Below are 24,734 nucleotides of genomic sequence, written 5' to 3'. Positions count from 1 at the left end.
GCCACGTGGTCTCCTCTTCACCATCCCCACCCTGGAGTCTCTGTGCTCTGCTGCTGTAATCACGAGTAGAGGAGCAGTGCAGGAGGCATTCCATGATCTCAACTGCGCTGTGAGGACTCCAGGCTCCGATCTCCTGAAATCTTATCACAGTTGTGGATTCCACGTGACCAGGGATAAGCCATACCTCAAACCTCAGAATGATTTGTACTCTAGTTTGGCTTGTGATTTTGAATCAATGAGTCGTAAATATTGATTTTTGTTTCGTGTTCTTTAGTTTTGTCCAACACATCGGACACCGTAGCAGAAGGAGAGAGCGTCAGTCTGACCTGCCAGCTCTCTAACGACTCCTATGCACACATGGTCAGATGGATTCACAATGAGATTGAGATCAGCAATAAAAGCAGCCTCGTGTTGGTGAAAGTGAAGGCTGCTCAGAGTGGGTTGTGGAAATGTTTCCTGAAAGGGGAGAGTGGAGAGATCTTAGAGGTAGCGTACAATTTGAATGTGCGGAAAATTGGTAAGTACACATCTCACCATACTTCCATCATAAAAACACTACAATCACATACTGAACATAAATACTCTGATCAAGTGTGTTATGTTTCATCCTATATATAAACTGCAGTTATTGCAATCATTCTAAATTAAAAATGAAATACACATGAAAGAAGACTCTGGCCCTTTTCTTTATCCACAAGGTAAGGTCTTTATTTCACGGCACGGGTCCACATCTTCCTTCTCGCTCTCTCTCCCGCAATGCCCCGAACTCCAAACTCCCAACTCCCTCTTTGAACCTCTTCCTGGCTCCGCACCTCGTCGCACTCCGTCTCCACCAATTGTCACCTCTCTTACCCTCACCTGGCCTAACAATCTTACCTGACGCTCACCCAACCCTCCAGTTATTTTCTTTTCTGAACATTCCGGACAATCCCCTTGCTCCCCGTGCCCTCACCAATCAGAGCGTGGAGTGTTTACTCCAGCCTGCTTGATTACTCCGTCCCAGGGATCGTGTGGGACTCTCACTACACACATCGGACGTAAAGTTAAATTGACTAAAGTAATTTGTAAGCTTAACACAATTTCCATGCTTATACCTTCAGGTGCAAGGTATGTAGCTGTATTGTGACATCCTGCACTTGTTTGTTTGGTAATGAAACCATTGTTTTAACATGATCTGCAGGTGCAGAGCAAAACGCAACCAGGAATTACGCGGCTCAAATTGGTCAAGGAGCCACGTTGCCCTGCACCGAGTCTGACCCTGGGTTTGAGTGGAGGAGCTCCTCCACTGAGTCTCGTTCGGTCACCTGGTACTGGAGGCCACGTGGTGACAGCACAGTCCGTACGATACTCGCGGCTCACCCAGCCGGACCTCACGCTGCATTCAGTTCCCACCTCAACTCCCACGTAAACATCTCGTCCTCCGCTTTTGACGACGACGACTTCTCTCTGACCATCTCAGTGGTGAATGAAAGTTCTGCAGGTGTCTACACTTGTCAGCTGACAGGATATTATCGGTCAGGGAGTCTGATGTCGGAACTGTTTACTACACAAGGTACAATACTTTCCTTTTCTATAACCTAAATCAAAACACTTGACACTATTTTGTACGTTCCAAATTATGTCTCTACTTTTTGAGTGATCATCACTTGCTTTCAATGTTAACTTGCAGATCAGGAAAGTGAATTTAAAGCTACAGCTCTTGTATACTACACAGCTGTGAAAAACATTTGAGTAAATGTCACCACACTACTTAAATTTTTTTTCTCAACAAAACTGTATTTGTTTACTTAAACCCTTTTCTCATCTAATCGGTTCTTGCAGTATATATATTTTTATTTCGCATTAGTGCCAGGGGCATCTCCGTACGTGTCGATTGCTGTTGGAGTGGTGCTGGCTGTGCTGCTCGCTGCTGGAGCTGCTGTTGTTGCTGTGGTGGGCTACAGAAGAAGGAAACTCAATGCAGGTCATTGGCACCACCCAACTCTCTCCAACCAAACAGCATTCCTTACACTGAACCCCATTTTCCCACCACACCTTGTGTAGCTCTTACTCTGGTATAACCACCATTCACTACTTTAGCCCACCGGTGTGTTGAAGAGTGAAACCACAACATTTACAATTTTTGAGTACGACGTTTCGCTGGTAATTGCATCCAGCATCATCGGGCAATTCAACATCATCGGGCAATTCATGATTACCACTCCAACAGTAATCGACACGTACGAAGATGCCTTTGGCACTGGTGCGAAATAAAATATATATATACTGCAAGAACCGAAGAGATGAGAAAAGGGTTTAAGTAAATAAATACAGTTTTGTTGTAAAATCATGATTACCCACGTGAAATTTCTCAGGTGAGCAATTTTTGCAGCTCAACCTGGGAGACTGCACTTATATTACAAGCTGTTGCACAATGTTCCAAGTTAAATTATGGCTATGTTAAAATTACCGTAAATAATTCGTTTGAGAAAATTGTCCACAATACATCATGTGTATTAGTAATTTATCACGTGTTTACATCTATGCCATTCATGGAATGTTTGTTGCTTTTATTAGCACATTCACTTACTGCACAAGGTTACAATTTTAGAAACCCATTCAGATTAAAGGTATTAGCATAGCTTGGCATTATTTGATATACCCATGGTGCATTACTAGCCTCACCTCTGCTCAAGCCTGTATATTGTGAATGCCCGACAGTCTGATCCCATCAGGAATTTAAACACCTTAAACATCTGTTACAGGTCCACAACATGGCCAAGGAAACTCCGTTAATCTTCAAGAAATGACTGCAGGGGGTAAGGCATGTGATGGTGTGGGGTTTTCGTGACCTCTGTTTTGGCTGTCCAGGTGTCCCATAGCATTTACAGATATCGAGATTTTGTCCCAGTTTGATATTTTCTGGCGTAGTGCTTCACTCGTGATACGGACAATGGGCAGGGAAACCTCAGTGGTGGGCGGGTTTTCAGCAGGGCCTATGATCAGTTGGCAGGGCCAACGTCAGAACAAGCTATGAGGACACTCGCGGAGCGGGGACTGATGGAGGGAGGGGCGGTCAGCTCACAATTTATACCCATTTGACCCTCCCAGAAATTTGATGGCTTTGCAGTACGCATCCCATCTGTGGTGCTTGCGAAAAGTTGGAATGTCCTGCACCAGGATGGGAGAAATATAGCCATTGCAAATAACACAGCTCAATGTGAAAGGTTGCATGTGTGCTGCAACAAGGAAGTTTGCCACAATTCATACTGAAAAGGGAAACGGAATAATTACACGTTATATTTAAATAATCACAAGTGGTGCTCATCCATTAGCTGCAGTGAGATGCAGTCATTTTGGAAAGTGATGACAAGGTCCTCACACAGCTGTGGTGGAGAGAAGGAAATGTATCAAGGATGGAAAGATAGAGGGCCCACAATTTACATCGCTATTTATGGCACTTTTTGGCAGACTAACATCTGGTTCTTGCAGAAACACAGCCACATTTCTCGGCAAAAAGAACCCATTTTGCAGCAACTCATTTGGCAATTGCGAATTGGCTCAGAGCTGGCGTGGTTAGCTTGGGCTTATGACGGAGGCTAGTTCTTGGCAATGTCCAGATGTTTTCCGCTATCCTAGTGAGAGGGCGGGGCAGCCCATTTAACCCTACATCACGGCTACCCAGAATACAATTTTTTGATAACTCTTCATACAATGAGATTTTTACTCGTCATTATTTTTACGTCTGAAGCGTTTGTTACTAAATATTCAGGAATGGGTAACCGTCTATATACCAATTTAAGACTTCTGTTCATCTAGAAAAAAATTTAACAAATTTAATTTCTCAAAGGTCCTGATAATGATATATATTTAAATCCCCAACTATTATTCACTCAATCACGCTGCCCTGTATGTCTCTGCTATGAAGGAGCGACATTTGCAGAAATGTCGCCTATTATATATACACATACAATACGCACATATATTTCCCCCCTCTTTAGGGCAGTGTTAAGAGATTAATGCTTTTGAATATAAATGTTTGGTATTGTGTACCACAGCCAATGCAGTAATTTTCTTGTTAATTCACGTGAAAGTCTCCCTCCATTCGACAAAAATGTTGAGGAATTTTCACCAGTATGTGGAAGTCTGCTAACGAGTAAAACCAGCCTGTACAGGAAATGGGCACAGAGAGCAAGCAAAAGAGGAAACTACATCATGGGAAACTTTTTGCCAGTATCAAATTATGAAAAAATAAGAATAGGTTTACCCTTTATGGCAATAAAAAAGGTGTTAAGATGTTCAAAGACCAAATAAGATACCTTCTGCAAGGAATAAAGTCTGTATTAGCTATACGTACTTATGATGAACAATGCAAACACACATGCTCGCTCTGATGTGTTATTGCCAGAAAGGGTAAAACATGTTCTTATTTTTTCATACTAAAGATGAAACAGGTCACCAGGGTACTGTCGTCATAAGGTTGTTGGACTACAAATACACCCTTAACACACACACACAGACGTTGAGAAGTTTAAGCAAATTGTGTATTTGTCAATTTTAAAAAATTGCTTTCAACATTTCCAATGAATTAAACTTCGTAAAATAGTAAACATGATTAAACATGATGAATTCAACTTCGGTTAAACCAAATTAGCTAAATCTGTTAAAACTGCAAATGGATCCTTGACTCAAATCAGATTTTAACTTCATCATTTAATTTTGTTTAACATCATTGGCTTTTTGTACTTAACAGACAGAACCACGGATGAAAACAGACAGGTAATTCTGCAACATGTGAAACAACTTTCCCCTGTTTATTCTTCAAAGTAATATGTCTTGCCTGCTGTGGATGACTTGGAAGTCCAACTTGGTGTAATCACAATTATGCCATATTTTAAATCCACTGCTGGATGAATGCCTCCCTACACCTTGGGGGTTGTTTGACCACGCTTCATCACGCTGATCAGTGTAGGTTGTTGAAGGCGGATGCCAGAACTGGTTCAGATATCCCTCACCACTGTTGTTATGTGTGTCTTGCGTTCAATCTTGATTCGCCAGGTTAATAATAATTATAATTTATAAAGTGCCCCTTACCAATCCTTCTCAAGGTGCGTTGCTATAGCACAACATGTGAACGGCTGCACCACCACTCCACCCCAACACGGTATTGCTGTTATTTGAATACCCAACTGAATATTGAACGATAAATTCAACAATGCATTGGTCATGTTTCACTAAATACTGCCTTTGGCATACAAGGTTAACGTGAATGCAAACTCACATAAATGCATTCATACATTTAAAGTACTCTACATGTGACGTTGATAAATAGGAATAATTATGCAGTTGTGGGTTGAAGTTCTATAGGCACCTCCGATTAGCAGTTGGCTATCTACGGTGCGAAAGGAGTTCAACATCCATACAAACATACAGTACATAGTGCCCATATCAAGTTGCTGAAGAGGCCCATGACACCATATGGCTTGCCCCCAATTAACAAGTCGGGGGAAATCCCCCCCCCCCTCCACCTGCCCACTGTTCTCATGCCCACAATAACAGTGGCACCGAATTAGCCGATCTATCTAATCCCTAAAGTAATCGATTGCTCTACTGATTGATAAGCCTTCTCGTTATTATCCGTGTCCTTGTGAACCACGACACCGAGGCGACATTGCGAAAGGCACTCAATAAGTGCACATTTATATTTATTAGAAGTACTAGAGGTTTGACTGCTCGAAAAAAGGTTTGACCTCTGTTGCCACATTTTCCGCTTGACAGAAAGTGACGGAGCGGGGCTTTGTGATGTCACCTGCATCGTCAGACACCTCGTCACAATAAACGCGGCTTGGAGGGGGGATTTTCCCGCCTTTGGGAGACACAATGTGGGGCGCAGCAACCTTTTTTTTTACAGGCGCCAAAGTAATCGACCATCAAAAAAGTATTTGTTCATGTTTTAGTCTATTAATCCACTGAAAGTGGTCTCAGCGCTACACGGAATGGTTTCACCATGAATGCTCAGTGCTCTTGTTATCTGTGTGTTCATCAGGCCATTGAGGAGGAAGCGCTCGTATACAGCCAGATCGAGGTTTCACCGGCAAGCAGTGGGTCGCGACTTCAACATAATCAAAATGTCGGAGTCATTTACGCATCTGTAAACGCAGAGGTGATGGCGCATTCTGATTAAAACAATAACAGTAAAACACACGCGCAAGTGTTTTAGCTCTCCAGTGTGCATTTGGGTTGTTCTGGGTGTTGTTCGGCACGATGTACGATGTTTCGCACCGTGTGCTGGGAGCTTCTTCAGCAAGAATTTCCCAGCGTGTGGAGCGAAACGTCGGACATCATGCCATATAACACCGTGGCACAACACAAAAATGCATCGGAGAGCCATGAAGCACAATTGCAAAGAGCTTACACGGTAATGCCATGCAAAGTTCAACAATCATAGCAGCTTTAGTCATCTTAATGACTCCAAACATAGGCCCTTGTGTGAAAGTATCATGATAAAACGTCTTCTACTAAAGTGCTTTATGCTTTCTTGTGATGGATTTGTAAGTGCATTTGTGCATTTACCATTAAGGAAAATATTTTGCAAAATAACTATGCATGACGCTCTGCTTTGTAATTCTGCATTACTTTTTCTTTGCCTGACAACTCAAGCATGAGATGAGATGTTTTTATTATTTAAACTACTAGGTCCGAGTCATTTAAGGAAAGTCACCATTTATATTTTTCATTCATGGTCAAAACCTATTTAACTTTTTGTGTGAATATATATGCAGTACTCTTACTAGAATATTTTGAGTATGACACCACGGCCATTTTATTGGGCGAGTGTAGGCTGGTAGTGGTGTGAGCTCATTGGGGTCACGAAGCTTTTACTTTTCTAATGCCGGTGATGGGGAACCTACCGATTGTGGGCCTTATCCAGTCCTCAACTTAATTCCATACGATCCGTGTCCACAGGGGGCCCACAAACGTTGTTTCCCTAACTGCGAGCATATAAGCTGCACAAATCGGGTACTAAGGGGGTCGAATATTATTGTCCTGGCAACACTGTGTTTTCTAACTTTAACTTTTCTAACTTTAACATGCTAAGTTACATCTGTCGCTGCAAGGGCCTCTTTTCCACTCGGTCAGCGAGCACGTTATTTTTCACATTAGTATTGGATAACAACACGTAAGGAAAACGTTCCTCACCTTAAGTTCATGCCAAGTGCCACCACTGGTATAAGCAATGAGGATTCCGACCCTGATGCCTGCTGTATATTTGGAGTTTGCACGTTCTCCCCATGGTCACGTAGGTCTTTTTCTCCGGGTCCTCCGGTTTTTCCCTCCATGTTTAGAATCATGCGTTTTGACTATTTAGATTATTTTGCTGCTATAAATGTCCAAATGATAAGCCACTTTGTTGAGCTATCATTTGTGGCCAGGTCACTCTTGAACAATAAGTTAATACCTCAGTGGACTTTGTCTGGTAGGATGGAGATGGATTCGTTGTATTTTTATGTGTTTGGGTGAATTATTTACCTTTCTTGTACAGTGCACTCCTATAATGGTGTTGTATTGTTTGTTGTTGTAACGTTCTTACACCGACTGGACATGTGAAAAAGAGCTTCATAGCTCATCGGATTCCTTCTCCAGTATAAATATTCTGAATATTGTTCCTTGTGACAATGCAAGGCTATCTGGCTTTGTAACGTTGTAGCTCCCATGTAGTTGACAAGTGCTCAGTAATCCTTGTGTATTCTTTTAAGGTTCAGCACAACAATAAGGTTGTTTACAGCGCGGTGCAAACCCCAGCAGCTGATAACATGAAGCCCAAAGTCAAGCCGAAGGGAGACGGTGGTGATCCCAATGCAGTCGTTAACAGACCGGTAATACCCACACATGCAATTACAGAGTAGCAAACATATACTGTACTAGCTTTACTACCGGGCACTTGGATTCACCTTTGTCTCCCTAGTGGCGATGTTCACACACCACACCAGTTACTTGTTTGAGGCTGAGTCGACCTAGGAGAGGCCCAGGACCAGTTCAAATAATCGTCACCGGTGGTGGCCGTGAGCGGGAATCGAACTCGGGTCGCCGGGTTCGTAGCGCAGCGCGCTAACTACTATACTACAACACTACAATGCGTTACGCTTCCACATACGCGGGTCACATGACAGATTTGACGTCACAGCTCACTTTCCGTGCAAAAAATATATGCATTATTGAGCCCCCCCCACCCCCCCAAAAGTGTATTTTTAAATAATTTCTGCATGGTGTAAGTCTGGAAAGTACCCACATGGCAAATTTCCAGTTTGTTGCATGTCGAAAAGTACGCTAAACATTTTGAACAGACACACATATACAACTTTGCCCTTTATATATATGGAGATATCTCGGCCTTTAAAATGGTCTCCCAACTAAATAGGAGATTTTCAAGCACGCAATATTTTACTCAGATTTGTTGATGTTAATGCAAGGGGGGTAACCTCTTATGCCAGTGGTGCGGAAACTACAGATTGTGGGAATCCTTGTGTATTATTTTCAGGAACATGACAACAGTGAGGTTGTTTACAGCATGGTGCAAGTTCCAGCAGCTGGCAACATGAAGCCAAAGCCAAAGCCTAAACCAAAGAGAGACGGTGGTGATCCCAATGCAGTCGTTAACAGATCGGTAATACCCACACATGCAATTACAGAGTATTAAACATTTACTGTATATCTCGGCTTTTAAAAGGGTTTCTAAACTAAATATGAGATTTTCAAGCACGCGATATTTTACTCAGATTTGTTTGTTGATGTCTCGGCCTCGCTGTGCGCTGCGTTGCACCGCTATCCGAGTAGTTAACCTCGCATCAAATAAACCTTCAAAGCCAGGGTGAACATCCGACTCCAAACGTAATTTATTGAATTGAACGAGGTAAAACTGATGGAAAAACACAGCACAGATACAGCATCTGTTAATACTTGGAAATATCAATACAATGAATGAACACTACAGCATCATAACATTGTCTTAGATAACCTGAAACTCAACAGTTGATCCTGGATGGACCAGGCACCCACATTAGTACTGAACAGCTATACAAGAGTATAAGCTACTGTGTTAATTAAGGGCACATCGTGTATTCATCATACTACAACCTAAATGTACAGCACTAAACATAACACTGAATTGTGGATGAGATATTTCGTCATCCTTGCTCTCAAGATCGCAATGTGGTTACATGGGTACGAATCTGACTCGACTTATTCAATTACAAATAACATTCACAATAAGGCAAGTTACAGGCTTCGTTGTTAACTAGGCCTCATTTTATCATAACAATTTAACAGCATTATAAAGGCATGTACAGCATTATTACGGTCATTCTAACATTATAACAGCATTCCCAATATTATAAGAACATAAACGAACTTACAGACAATGCTTCTTCAAGTGCCACAATGTACAGTTACAGTTGTCTTCACTGGGACGCGATGTGTGCCGCCATTTTGAATTCTGTGTAATGGCGGACGCCAGCCTCGTGGTTGAAAGACTTTCAAATCGTAACTTGCTGTTCACGTGACCAAACTCAACCTCAAGACAGGAAATTCCTGTGTACTCACACCCCCACTCCTGCCGTGGAGTAAAACACCTGCCGTGAGTCCGAACAATTGATGTTAACGTAAGGGGGTATCCTTTTATGCCAGTGCCACCTACACATTGTGGGAATCCTTGTGTATGATTTTCAGGAACATGACAACAATGAGGTTGTTTACAGCATGGTGCAAGCTCCAGCAGCTGGCAACATAAAGCCAAAGCTTAAACCTAAACCAAAGAGAGACGGTGGTGATCCCAATGCAGTCGTTAACAGACCGGTAATACCCACACGTACAACTACACAGTAACAAATGCATACATCTTGGCCCTCAAAAGGTCTCTTCAAGTCCACGACATTTAGTTGCATTCGGTTGTGTTTGTTGATATTAAAGTAGAGCCATCTTCTTATGCCAGAGGATGGGAACCTACAGATTGTGGGAAGAATCCGGCCCCAATGCCATGCCATGCCATACGACCCTGGTCACATGAGACGCATCATTGAAAAAAGGCCCACAAATTATATATATGTACATCAGTGCAAGCATATTAGCCACAATAATTGGGTGCTAGCAGGAAATATTAATGTCCTAGCAATACCGTTTCTGGTTTTAATGCACTCAGTCACATATATGACGTCAGGGTCTCTTTAAACTTAATTGGGACACATTTTTTGCCCTTATTACTGGATTATGACAAAATATCTATGTGGTCCCACAAAGGGATTTAAAGCCATATTCCACCTTCCTTAAGGAAAATATTCGCTACCTCTGGCTTATGCCTAGTGCCACCGCTGGTGTAAGCCATGAGGATCTCTGCAGTGTTTCTTCTGAGAGTACATGGCTACCTGACTTTGTAACATTTGCAAAGATGACAAGTGCTTAGTAATCATTGTGTGTTATTTTAAGGAACTTGACAAAAATGAGGCCGTTTACAGCATGGTGCAAGCTCCAGTGGCTGGAAACATGAATCCGAATGCAGTCGTTAACAGACCGGTAATATCCACACATACTACACAGCAATAAATATATACATTCAGACCTTTAAAAGGTCTTTAAACAAAACCTGCAATTTAAAAGCATGTGAAATTTGGATAGTTATTTCCAAAAAAGAAATGTCATTGTGATCTCTGTATTGGCATCAATGTCGAGATATCCTCCATTTACTGTAAGAGTTGAGGTTGCAATTTGTGAATCATAGTATTTTTGGCCACGTATTTAATTAATAGTGTAAGCTGTGTTTTTTTTGCTCTTTGTACCAGAAGCCAGAAGAAAACCAAGTTTTGTACAGCCTTCTTTCAACTCCCAACACAAGCAAGCCAGCACTAAAGCCCAAACCAAACAAGGAAGTTGAGGCCCTCTATACCGTGGTTGCAAAAAAAAAATAGACATGTTTTCAAAAACTCCGCAAAAACGGTGCAATTTTGAGAAACTGCTTATTTGTCCTCAATGGCATTGTACCGTTATTTTTTTTTTATCTTAACCCAAACCATTTGTTACATTTACGAAGCGTATTTTCATAATGATTTACTTGTATGTTAATTGGTTTATATTTCTTTCTTTTGTAGAATAACATTGCTTGAATTTCTAATTTTAAGTTTTAATTTAGAACTGTACTGTAGTTTATCTATGCATTGTGGTCAGCCCACACATTGTTTCGCAAGTTCTGTTTTTCACGGTTTAAACGTATTGCTATATTTTGTAAATATTGGCTTCCTTTAAAAAAAAACATTTTTTGCAAATAATGTGTGTGTGGGGCTGTCCTATACCAGTTTAAAGTTTTATTCAAATACTTTAAAATTTGCAGCTCTGAACATGGTAGTGAAATTACGACAGCATTTATCCAGTACTTTCTAATGTCACTGCAGTGATGTCACTAGAGTGCTCGTTAATGTATCTGCTCTTTTTCATCTTCAACAAAGCCTTAAACTTGTATCAGACGGCCCAGGTCAAAGAGTCTTGAGAATGATTAAAACATAATATCTGTTTTTGTTTTATATGAAGTATAACTGAAAAAATAATGCTCATAAAAATGTCGCTTCACTCTTAACTCTGAATCCAAAATATTTAACCTAACATGGTTATCCATGAGTATTTTAAACTTTAATGAAAGTGCCTTTTTTTGCAAGTAAAAAAGCTTTTATAGATATGTTTTTGAACAGTTGTGTTTTTTAAGATTGTGTTTTCAATGGTGGTTTTCATGATTTAACTTGCACCTCCACCCATAAGGCATTAAGTCAAAAGTTTAACATTGCCTGGTGTTGAATAATAGCAGGTGTCCTTCAGGGTAAATCTACCAAATTCCTCGGATACTCTTATCAGTGATCTGGCAGCCCCCACCTCCATATTTCTACAACTTACAGGCCCTGCCTACTCCACTGGCCAACCACACTCACCACGTACTCGGGTAGCAAGGGAATTTAAACAGGGATAAAAAGCTAAAATGTCCCAAAGACTTTAGGCTGTTGAGGTAGCCGTTCTCAAACCGTGACTCTTCCCGCAATTTCATGACTTTTTAAAAACTTTATATTAACTTGAAATGTCAAAAACATATTTAATAATTCAATCCTTATTTGATAGAATACTGTAAATAAAATCCTCAGTTTATTTTTCCATCTCTGCGTCCTTGAAACCCCTTGTAAAGGATGTTGCAGTTTTGTAAGAAATTCAAAAAGCCCAATGATATTGACAATTAACAACATTGGCAAAAAAAAAATCGATTTGCCTCTTTGTTGATGCGGTTTGGTGTGCGTGCTAAAAGAGAAGAGGAAATAAAAACTGTTCAGTGATATTGCGAAATATGCACTTGGGGTGTTTTATTAAAATTTCCAAACAAGAAGTAAAATAAAAAAACAAGAAGTATGAGGATTAACTGTGCCGATTGGAATCCACATGTCATTGTCTACATTTACGAACATGTGCGATGGGAATACACTCATTACAGTAGATGCATTGTTTAACAGTTTCTATTACTTATAAATGGTGGGATAAAATCGATCATGCGTAGCTTATTTTAGCAATTGAAAGGCTTAGAGGATTTCATTTGAATTTGAGCTATGTATTATAATAATTATATGACGAATCATTTTAATACCTTCTTCCGAAAGAACGTGCAACAATGTATAGGAGGAAGGTAATAGGGTTTTAATTTAAAAGAACCCGATGCAGTAAGTGACTTAATCTATCCAATCACACGATTGCGCCTGCTGTGAAGCTGCCCGTATGACCAAATCACTCGGAAATCCGTCTCTCATCCGGTCAGATATGGGAAGCTAAGCGGGGCTGAGCCTGTGTAGTGCTTGGATGGGGCAACGTGAATAGTAGAGAACAGATGCTGTAGGCTGCTGCGGGGCTGCTCGTCAGAAGAGGGCAGTGAAACCAAGTCCATTGCACTTGACAGTACTGTGCCGTCACCTTCAGCAACCCTCGTTGGCCACTGCAGTGAAGTATGGTCAAGTAACCATCACGATTCGCAAGGCCTGTGGATGCCTCCATGTGGCAGTGGATTGACAAGGGCCGTACGGTGTAAGAACAACGTGCAGATCACCACGCGGTGATAGGCGTGACTGTTACACGTTATTAGAATGAAAGGTATCAACGGTACAGCCCTGCAATTGCTCGCTCACGCCACTGTCAGCGGAAGGGTCTCCACACAGGCTTGGTTTGTATTTGGCCTACTCTTCCACGCCAACCGGACGTAATGGAAAAGGCGGACGTACCCACACTTTTACCCCATTCACTGTGGTGAACCTATTCATCCTGTACTGCTGTACTGTTGGGTGGACCAGGTCAGGGCGGGTGCCTTCGTGATCTGCAGGGTGCCGCGGTGACTAGGAGATGTTAACTACCTCGCCTGGTATACAGGAGGTCGTGGGTTCGATCCCGACCCCTGACCCCTGACGCCTGCTATATATATTTGGAGTTTGCGTGCCTATCTCGCTCCCCGTGGTCGCGTGTATTTTTCTCAGGGTCCTGCGGGTTTTCCCTCCACATTTCGGATCAACATGCGGTCAGAGTGTTTGGTTGCTACACATTTCCACACGCGAAGCCACTTTGTCGAGTCGTCATTTGTGGCCAGGTCACTTTTGAAAAAATATATATCTGTATCGTTCAGTGGGCCTTCAACTGGTAAAAAAAAACATGTTAGTTTTATTTTTTTATTCACTTGCCGCACCAGCAGAGCTATTTCGGATCCATCGATGTGTACTTGGGTGAAGGCCACGTCGTAGTTTTAGGCCAAAATTATTGTCATCAACCCTCCACCACCCGACAGCGCCTGTCACGTTTGCAAAGACGAGATGATGCCGAGACCCCTCTATGGTCCTGCGGGAAGAGCCCTACTAGGAGGGGCCCTAGTGGCTTCAACTCGAACCTATGACGAAACCTCTCACGGAAGGTCACAACAGCCTTCATGGGTTAGAATGAGTAAAATCGAAACATCTCTTATGACATTAATAGACAATAGCATTAAAGAATATATCCGTTTCATTTCAAGGACGACGTTTTAGCCATTCTTAATGCTATAACAATGTTTTAAAAGTCCCCGAGTGCTGTAGACATCCATAGGTCAAGAGTTCGAAGTGTCCAGTACAGGAACATGACATATTTTTTATACCGAAATTGACACAAAGCAATGTTTTTTTTTCAGTGTTTAAAATAACATTTGGTTTATCTCTTCTTCTTCCTTCCTCTGCTTAAGTGACTTCGACCTTGTGAGGAAAACTAAAACTCCACTTTCTACCACGTTGCACGGCAAATGTGCCAAGAGTCTTGATGGGCGATGGGTCGTAAATGAAGTTTCTGTGCTGTAATTCTATAACATTGGTGGCCTTAAATGGACGGTCGTAGAAACGCGCATCGAAAATCTGACTCGTAAACCTGTTCCTAATGACGACCGGTTGTAATGTTTAGCAAACTTTAATTGAACATTTTTAGTGACATTTAAAAAATACACAAATTTAATACGTAATTGAAAAGTGATGTTCCACGAATGTTACGCGCTAAAAAAAAATATGGCTTTAAAAAGCAATCCGGACGGACAGAGTAGCAAACTCACACTTGCTCCAATATAGTGTTTTTTTGTGAGATGATGATACTGTTTATAGTTGCCAATGTATTGGTCAAATTGTGACCAATAAACACTCCAGCTCAACCGGGCGGCTCAAGACTTCTCGTAAGATCAATTCGCCATGATGATGTTTCACTCAAACGTTTTTTTTGTTTCATCAGCAGGTAGTGAGTTCGGTTTTACGCTTAATCAGCAGGCAGTGAGTTAGGTTTTGAGCTTCATCAGCAGGTAGTGGCTGATTTTAACGTGCTTAATACATCAAACAATTTGAATGATAAAATAAAGGCTCTATCCTTTCTGGCATAAATATAGGTGTTAAGATGTTCAAACACCAAATAGAAACCTTTTGCAAAGAATCAAGTCTGCATTAACCACACGTACTTGTGGTGAACATGCAAACAAACATGCTCCGATAATACTGGTAGGAACCTCCTGGTTACACCAGCCCACAGGGGATTATTGTGTCCGTCCGTCGTGAAGGTAGAGGCTGGGTGGGGAGGGAGGGGCTGGGTGGGAAGGGAAGGGTGGGGAGGGGCTGGGTGGGGAGGGTGGGGCTGGGTGGGGAGGGGCTGGTCACCCCGTGGTGCCCTTATAAAACTCAACGTTTAACCTACTCACGCCGGCTTGTGCCCGCCCTCACAGTCGGCCATATTTGCGGAATACACCACGCCGCCGTTGTCACTGGCCATTGACCGAGCAACCCAACGTTCCTACCAGCTCCCTCCGCAGGAATGTGTTTATATATGGGCATTGTCTTTCAAACTGATTAGCCTACACCAGAGACAGCCTTCTTCATGGCCCAGTCTCACCACCAGTGTCTGACCAGAGAACACCAAAAGGCAAACAATACAACAATGCCACTATGAGAGCATTTATAGATCAGGGTAGGTAGCTATGTCATGGGACTTTTTTGCCAGTATCAAAGTATGAAAAAATAAGAAGAGGTTTTACGCTTTTTGGTAATAAAACTGGTGTTAAGATGTTCCAACATAAAATAGATAGCTATTACAAGGCATCGAATCTGCATTCACCACACATACAGTACACGGTGGTAAAACATATTTTTTACAAATATTCGTTTGCATGCCTTGGCCTGTTACTTTAATGTTCTTGTTTAAATGAACACTTTATTAAGAGTTGCTTCTCCCATTGCTATGGAAAACGCAGCCGATGTGAAATGAAAGTTGTTCCTTTTTCCAGATAGCGTAGTGGAACAATCTGCAGGCGGAAATTATAATTTAGAGAAATGGGGCAAGTTTGTGATTTGGTTCCCTTAAATATGTTCACGCATATGTTGTTTAATAATTTTCTTAGGTTATATACCGTTTACAGTTTGCACGGTTTTTGTTATGTAATTTGGATTCAAACCGATATGTAGCCTTAAAATAATGAAAATCGATTTTTTCATTGATACGAGCTGAAAACCAATAAACATATCTTTCATTTTGCAAATTGGTCGTAATATATTCAAACTAGCACTCAATGTTTGTTTGAGTTAATCTTCAGTTGTGTTGTAAGTAAATAATAATTAAATATTCGGTTGTCCGCGATGTGGCGATACTACGATTTTGTACAAAAGAGATCGAGGATTATCGCATGGCATTTGTTTTTAATATCGTCACATCGTGATCACTGTTTCTGGTTAATAACTATTTCCCCCGATTATTTTATTTCCCGACAAAATATTGGTGAAATGACGATACTTAAAGTTCACAATAATGGTTTAAGTAAAGAAATATAAGCTCTTACTGTGTAGACGTTTTCCAGAGCAGTGGTTTCCTGTACAGATTGCAAAGATAAGCGATTAGAAGACTCATTGGAACAGTTGTGTTGGGTGACCTGCAGATGAATGCCTTTTAAGTAGGTCATATTTATTCGTACTCGAAGTACTCAACATCAATATATAAAAGTAGGACAATACAACTGTGAAATACATTTACAACTGTAAGGGAAACTAATACAGTATTGCAATAATCGTCATCATTAAATGTATACAGGACTGTAATTACTCTTTGGTTTTTTCGGTAAAGTCACGTAGGTAAAAAACAAAACAAAATAAAATTAAAATTAAAACAACTAAATTGAAACAAATCACGACGTTTCGAAGGCAACACAAGCCTCCATCATCAGGTGGCTGCTCCAGCAAAATTACTTCAAATCTAGGACTGTAATTATATCGCGTGAAAGAGCCCTAATGTTAGTGGGGTTCTAACGGTGTTAATGGTCAGCATAATGGACTTTAGTGGTCGCCGGTTCGATTGGATTTCCCAACGCGGCAGCTGAAATAATTGACAACTGTCTTCAATCCCCACGGCCGCTGATCTATCCAGCAGTCGCGACATGGGTTCCGCGTGCGGTGGGCGAAAGTGTGGGCCACCCGGGACCCCTCCCAAGATGTTTGGCAAATGTAAGTTGAACTTCTTTCGCGCCGTACACAGCCAACCGTGCTAATCCGAGGTGCGGGGCGGGAAGGACAACAAATATAGAAGAGTAGGCCAAGTACACTCTAGGGGGGGGGGGGGCTCCTAGGGTAGGCCGGTCCTTTGGCCAGCAGTGGCATACATTTCAGGGCAAACGTCTTTGGGGCCATCCATAAATGACGTCACGCACCTGGGGGGGGGGGGGGGTATCAGACATTTGTGACGATGTGTGACGAGGAGGGGGGGTTAAGAAATGTGACGTCACATCAAAATGCGCACCTTTAATTAAATATAGACCACACGTTCTACTTAATGAAACAGACTGTAATAAATGTTTTCTCTTGCAACATCAGAGTGCAGCGCCACATTAATTACCCACTACAATGACAATAGTTTAAAGCGATTTGAATGTTTTTTTTTTTGGGGGGGGGGGCAGAGCTTTGTGACGTCATATTTGAGGGGGGGTTTGACTTTTTGTGACGCCGTGTGACGATGGGGGGGGGGGGGGTCCAAAATCGTTCAAAATCGCGTGACGTCATTTATGGACGGTCCCTTTACCGTTCATCGCAGGTCCGTGTGGATGCAGTGCTCGGCTTTCTACGCACGATGGCAATCTCGCTCAAGAGTTTCGAACTTAAGCCTCCAGTGACGCGATCGCAAACGCTGAACTCCGCTAATTTGGAATAACAAAGCGCAGTGTGACACTGACTTGGAGTCTCCTTCCCCTGTCTCAGGCCTTCGCTGCTGAGGCTAGCCCTGCTGGATTTCCCTCACATCGCTCATCTATTTGCCACTCGCCTCACCCCTTTCCACAGGCGACCTATTTGCAAGCCTCGCGTTTCGTTCCGACTCAACTGAAATCGATTTGTTGGCGTTCCAGACAAAAACGACAAAAACGCCGTCAATGTAGTTCACGACGCGAATTGTTGATTAATTTCTTTAAAATGCAAGTGTCGTCGTGTGTTCACATGGAACTCTCCCGCTCAGAGGTTTCAAACCGCTCACCTGCTGCCCGTGTGTCACCTGTTGATCAGGTGACACCTGTTGATTAGGTATTACCTGTTGATCAGGTCACCTGTTGATCAGGTGACCTGTTGCTCAGCTGACCTGTTGATCAGGTGACCTGTTGATCAGCTGACCTGTTGCTCAGCTGACCTGTTGATCAGGTGACCTGTGATCAGCTGACCTGTTGCTCAGCTGACCTGTTGATCAGGTGACCTGTTGATCAGCTGACCTGTTGCTCAGTTGACCTGTTGATCAGGTGACTGACCTGTTGATCAGCTGACCTGTTGATCAGGTGTTACCTGTTGATCAGCTGACCTGTTGATCAGCTGACCTGTTGCTCGTGTGTCACCTGTTGCTCAGGTCACCTGTTGCTCAGGTCACCTGTTGCCCGCGTATCACCTGTTGCTCAGGTGTCTTGCTGGGCACATGGGGATGCTGGTTGCAAAGTCCAAGGACGGGGGGGATATGGAGCGGGGGAGCTGAACATGGCCATCAGGGACCTCCTCGGAAGAGACCATCTAGAGAGAATTGTGCGTTGAGGACACCGGCTGAAGTGAAGTAGCCTGTGTACAATGCGGTGTCAAACCCAGGGGAAGAGCAGTTTGAGAGCACTGTAGGAGCACTGCTGTTGTACTTCGAGAGTGACTGCTGGTGGAACTACCACAGCAAACAGCTGTAGTGACTGATACAGTGACTGATGGAACTCAGCTGCAGTGACTGATGGAACTCAGCTGTAGTGACTGATACAGTGACTGATGGAACTCAGCTGCAGTGACTGATGGAACTCAGCTGTAGTGACTACTGGGATTGTTTCAGACGCATGAAGAGCTCGTTGCGCAATCCATATGACGCATTTTTTCGGGAAATTGTTTATATGTCCTCGCAGGAGTCAATGCAGACCACGCACTTACAGCCAACAACGCGATTTCCCTGACGAATATGGTTGGCTCTGATGTCATCTGTGTTTGTGTTTGTGTGTGGAGGAAGGGAGCGGTAGTGTAGTGGTTAGCGCACTACGCTACGAACCCGGAAACCCGGGTTCGATTCCCGCTCACGGCAAAAACCGGGTGGGATGTGTAAGCATTGCCACTGGGGAGACAGAGGTGGTCGGGCGTGGTGCTGGGCCCACCCACCCGCTCTTGTTCCGTGACGGCCTTCATAGATAGGTGCTTGCTAACAGCACTTGCCCCAACAGTTTGCGAGGTTACACGGGGGATCTTTGTCTTATATTTTTATGTACGTGCGGGGTGGTTTAAACTTTCCTGCTCTGGTCTCTCACAGTCCGTCGTTGGTGTCTCTTGGGACACCTGCAGCTTGAGTTGGACTCACACAAGGACCCGTGGCACAGGGATATGTTTTCCCCCTTCAAGCCCATGCGACTGCGCGCCTGCGACCGAGCGCTTTTGAACGCAAGGGTTGGTGGATCAAAGGAAGATTTGTGAAAAAATGTGGTCAACCGATGGCAGTACAGAAAGTGAATTGTTGAGAATCCATTTGGGCAGAACGTTGAGTATTAGCAGCGGCTTGTTTGGGATTTTTCTGCGGGTACTCCGGATTCGTGCACAGCATGGAATAGGCTAAACATACCAAATGCAGGAACCTCAGAGAGGGTCTTGAGGCTTAGCAATGATTTCGTATCACATGTAAAGGTCATGAATATCATTGAGCCATTCCATGAGGATGAATGACTGAGTGGAAAATACGTATGGAGTTAACCATTGTATAAACGTTGTGTCTTTCAAGTAATATTCGATGCTTGCTTAACACAAAGACAGCACGTAAAATAATTTGATATTAAGTCGCTACTGTAGTAAATTCACGCATAAAATAGAAGGTTAATTAAACGAAATAACGGTTTTCTTTAAAGGCACAGAGAGTAAATTTAGACAAACTCAGAATTTCCTGAACCACTCCAGTCATCCAAAACATGATTTTTGCGACTCGTCAAACACGGGCACCCTGCTCACCCATGGCATACGATACCAAACGAAATGGATGGTGGTGGCACAGTGGTTAGCACACTGCTCTATAGACCTGGCAACCAGAGATAATTATAAAAAAGTATAGATTCTGAAGTAAATGATAAAAAAAAGTTGGATTTAAAATCAAATTAATCAACGTTGTTGAAAAGACAGTTATCCATCTTGACCAGGCAGTTGAAGCAATTAGGCATTGCTCCCACCCTTTCTAGCTGCGTAGACAAACATCACAGCTTCTAAAAAGTTAAGAACATTTCCCAATAACCCCCCCCCCAACCTTCGCTTCAAACCCCCTAGTAATACACTTTTTTTATGTAACATTTACCTGAACAGACCCTCTATAAAATGTAAAAGCGCAGGGCTGCACTACTTCCGCTCACCACTGCAGGCGGAAGGGGCCTCCATTGGAGCGCTATCGAGAGCCTCTTCTTTCATGTTTTTGGCCTACTCCTCCCACGCTGACCAAACGTCTTGGAAGAGGTGAGAGTAGCCACACTCTACACCCGTTGTTTCAATCGCCGCGTGGGCGGAATGAACCAGCGACCAACAAGTGTGCGAACCATTGCCCCACGGTGTGTGGATCCAAAACGTCTTGAACTATAAAAGTTGTATTTCTGGGATTTGAATGAGCACGCCGAGCTGCACTGATGGCCAAAGAATGCAGGGCAGTGTGGACGTGTCTATTGCTGTCCGCCGATGCATCGTTATTCTCAACGCTTAATTGTCCCCTCTCTTGCTCCGCAAGGCGTGAGCCACAAATGCCCCATTGGCTGCAGGCGCGCGCGTACGTCACATTGACCGTGCCATTGTGCACGCTCCCAATTATTTAAGTGGCCTTCTGAGTCCACAAAGCTGGGCAGCCCTGGCTCTGGGACGTAAACACTTTGCGCGCTGCGCGAACGGCTCGCTCTGTGGAATTTTTACACGCGTTCGGTCACACGCTCGGTATTTATTTGTTCTGGCACGGCCATAATGATGCCTTTCACACGACGGCGAAGAGAAAAAAGAGGAGAGTACAGCGTGCCGTGTTTTTTAGTATCACCGATCATTTCGAACGGAGTGAAATACGGCTCCGATAAATTATTCATTTTCTCGAGGCCACAGACGCTGGGGCCCCCCACCCACCCAGAGAAAGTGTCTGCTAGCACTGGCCCTGGCCTTCAGTCTTAAGGACGTCGAACAGATTTTTAACCGAGCCTTGTCTTAAACCTTGACCTTAGTTATCATAGGTTAACATGCATTGAAGCGAGGATTGTCGTGGTGCTTAACGGGCCAGGATGGGATCAACGGAGTCGTGGTATTGACAACAAAATCGTTTTGGAAATGACTCTTTGGTTGTGTGTCTCTGTTGCGGCGGGATTCACATCACCACGTAATTCTGAATGCACCTGCCTTTGATGGATATCGGAATGCCAAGCAGGTTGTAACCTGCTGAGTGAGAGGGAGACTGCCGAGGAATATCACGAGTTGCAGCCTTGGGTTGGGGAGTGGTCAAGAGATAGCAGCACAGCAATGGATTCTTGACTCAGTGGCTTCTGTGCAAAGCTTTGTGTGTTATCCTCTGGTATCCAGGGGGTTTTCCATGAACTCAAATAAATGGGATTAACCTTCCTGCAAACGAGTCTTCAGACTCAGTGAGACTTTCTTGCATAAATAAAGGCCATTCTTAGTACCTGATCATAGAGGCGTTGCTGTCACTTGGACACTGAACCACTTATCCTCGAGGATGATTAAACCAGAGTGCATGTCAAAGGCGCGGATGAGCGCGGTTATTTTGCAACGTGTATAAACTGCCCGCGGATAATTGAGAGTTAGCTGCTCCTAACAAAGCTCCTAACACGTGAAGTGAAACGCCAGATATTAAGCCAAAAAAAAACATGCGGTACAATCCAAAACCGCTTCGGAGAGCGTATTAAATTAATCGTATTGATTGTGACTGTAAATCTGAAAAATGTATTGTGTTTGATTAGCTTTGAAGGCATGCGTCTTATTGCATAAAACAACGATACATTTCTAAAAGTTTTTACGTCTCCACTTTCAAAGCGTGTTATTTGCTTTAGCACTCAAAATATTATCCTCGCTTTGCATTTTCAGTGTATTTCACAGATTTATTTAAATAAAAAGTGATGAATTAGATATATATCGACAGCAATTTACTCGAGAATACAGGAGAAACGGCAGCGATTAGCAGAAAAATGAGGTTTGTGAACGCAGAGCGTTACGATTGTTTGCTCAGGAGGTTGAATTCTACTGAAATAAGTCCCCGAACAAATCCAAGAAAACAGCACTCCTGTTCAGACGTGATAAATGACACAACTACATTTATGAGCTGGCAATTTAGGGGCACTTGCTCAGCCAAAACGCGCTCAATTTATCAAACGTAACGCCGACTCTAACCCTAACAGACCTTTGCATTTAATGCGTTAATCGGGGCCCTTTGATTAAGCCATAAAAGTGTCTGATGAATAATGTTGCTTTTTTTAGAGACGCGCTAGTGTAATAGAACATTTTCTTTATTTATCGGTGCGGTTCAACTGCAAAATCTAAGAACAAAAAAAACTATACGCCTATTGCATGTACCCCACATGTGGATGAAATTGTTATTTTAACATCCTGCCCGCCGCCGCTACTCTTTATAGATGTCGATTTGAGTGACCGTCTGCTCATTTAATTCAGTCCTGTTGCATAGGCAATAGCACCAGTGTGAGCCCAAATCACAACGCTGGCTAAAGACCACGTGTGAGCCCCGTCAATTTTCCAAATAAAAAAAATGACTTAAAAACAATTTTGGGGTGGGGGGGGGAGTTCATATTTTAAAAATATTTTTTATTATATATATCAAAAAAATCACACCCTTGCCAACTTAACTGGCGCAGCGCACATGCAGGTTGGCGGTGGCTTTAAACACATACATTCACCCGGGAGGTCTCCAAACAGAACGACGCTTGTTTGAGCATTTTACATTTTTTACTTTTTATTTTACAGATTTATTAACATTGTACGGCGTTGGCAACAGGCGCTCCTGTGTGTGTGTGTGTGTTCCTGCGCGCGTGTGTGGCTCACTTACGCCGCGCTGAAAGAGAGCGCACATTTTCACAGGAGTCGCAGCTACAAAGTGGGACAAGACGGAGCTTAATTCCAAGGCGAGTGATGTTGTGCGGGGGGGGGGGGGTGACGCTTTCGAAGGGGGGACCGCGCGATTTGCGAGGCCCGTTAACTAGCACCCTGGCTCAAAGCAAGCACTGCACCACAGTCGGAATGGATTCACAAGATGCCCTGGCGACATTTTAGAATGACCGTCGTCATCATCATCATTAACAGGGGTCGGTGACCAAAATAAGAAGAGCCATTTTTTTTTCGAATTCAGCAAAAAAAAAATACATTTCAAGAGCCGCAATGCACGTTCATACGAAACGGTGGTCCTTAATAAATCACGTGTCACGAAGCAGTTCCTTAAAGAGCCACATGCGGCTTCGGAGCCGCAAGTTTCCGACTCCTCTTCTTGGTTCTTTCGGTAAAGTCACGCAGAATAGAAATAATAAAATAATAAAAATAAAACATAATAAAATAATTCTCAAGACGTTTCGGCCACAACGCAAGCAGCCGTCCTCAGGTGAAGAACAGATCATTCAGACGCTGTCTTTCCGACATACCTGTTCTTCACCTGAGGACGGCTGCTTGCGTTGTGGCCGAAACGTCGTGAGAATTATTTTATTGTTTTATTTTTATTATTTTATTATTTCCATTCTACGTGACTTTACCGAAAGAACCAAGAAGATGAATCCCTGCAGTCACGAAAGCTTGAAATCGAAATTTTCCGACTCCTGTTCATTAACATAATTGGCCATAGTTAATCCACCGTTGTATGAGGGCCTCCCCAAGCCTCCGCCGTCTCCCGCGACAGTCCACACAGAACCTGCACTCCAGCTGACTCTCTTCCTCCATCTCCCCGTTGGACGTCCTCTGAGATGCATTCCATTCCTATCTGGCGATGTCATCATCATCGTCGTCGTCGTCACTATTTGTGACCATTGTCATCTTTCGTAACGATGTACAGTCCAATCATTTTCAAGCGCAACATTTTAACATAATCGATTTTTTTTTACATCAAACGCGAACTTCTGTTTTGTTAAATGTAAAATATGCGCAGGTATTTAAAAGGTCCCTGCGTGTTTTGCGCAGAGAGGATTGTTGGTCTTGGGTGCCCCAATTGGGGGTTCTAAGGCTGTTGAGGCCCTATGGAAATCAAGGGCAGTCTTTTCTTAAAATAGCAAAAAAAAATCTCGGACCGTCTGTCAAATGGTAGATTTCTCAGAAATCCCAGCAGTCGTTAAGAGCAGATCTTGAAGGAGTTTTGTACTCGCACTCACCCGAATAAAAAAATTCAGACGCACACCCATCCGCAGGGAGCCGACCAATCAATCACCAACTGCCTCAGCTCGCCAGGGTATTGCAAAATGGGCCGAGGGAAAATTGTACACGTATTATCTTCTAGAAGAAGGAGCCTTACGCGTCAGTTAAGTCTGTGACCAAATCACACGGATTGCACTTGATTTTTGCCGGATCTCAAGAGCTTAGCAGAGTTGAGCCTTGGATAGTGCTTGGATGGGTGACAACTAAAGCTTACCACGTTGTTATAGGCTCTAGGGATAAGTGGTGAAGAGAAGAGGGAATTCGAGCAAAAACTCTGCTGTACTGTATTTCGTTGATACT

General features: G+C 43.1%; 2 long non-coding RNA genes across 3 annotated transcripts; both read left to right on the top strand.

Moving 5' to 3' along the window:
- The first annotated feature begins 1,531 nt into the window (after positions 1-1,531).
- On the top strand, positions 1,532-8,558 carry LOC144941244 (uncharacterized). 2 transcript variants are annotated; one of them, XR_013639236.1, is made up of 6 exons: positions 1,532-1,552; positions 1,847-1,963; positions 2,745-2,798; positions 4,733-4,758; positions 6,026-6,142; positions 8,519-8,558. It is a non-coding gene; the product is annotated as an uncharacterized LOC144941244 (long non-coding RNA). The 2 variants fall into 2 exon arrangements; XR_013639235.1 differs by lacking the exon at positions 8,519-8,558 and adding an exon at positions 7,737-7,944.
- A 1,147-nt stretch (positions 8,559-9,705) lies between these two features.
- On the top strand, positions 9,706-11,221 carry LOC144941243 (uncharacterized). Its single transcript, XR_013639234.1, has 3 exons — positions 9,706-9,831; positions 10,459-10,545; positions 10,812-11,221. It is a non-coding gene; the product is annotated as an uncharacterized LOC144941243 (long non-coding RNA).
- The last annotated feature ends 13,513 nt before the right edge of the window (positions 11,222-24,734 follow it).

The sequence above is a fragment of the Lampetra fluviatilis genome, chromosome 24 (assembly GCF_964198595.1).
Source record: "Lampetra fluviatilis chromosome 24, kcLamFluv1.1, whole genome shotgun sequence".
In the NCBI taxonomy this organism is placed as follows: domain Eukaryota; kingdom Metazoa; phylum Chordata; class Hyperoartia; order Petromyzontiformes; family Petromyzontidae; genus Lampetra; species Lampetra fluviatilis.
Note: the sequence above shows the minus strand (reverse complement) of the source record. Positions and strands in the feature narration are given on the sequence as shown.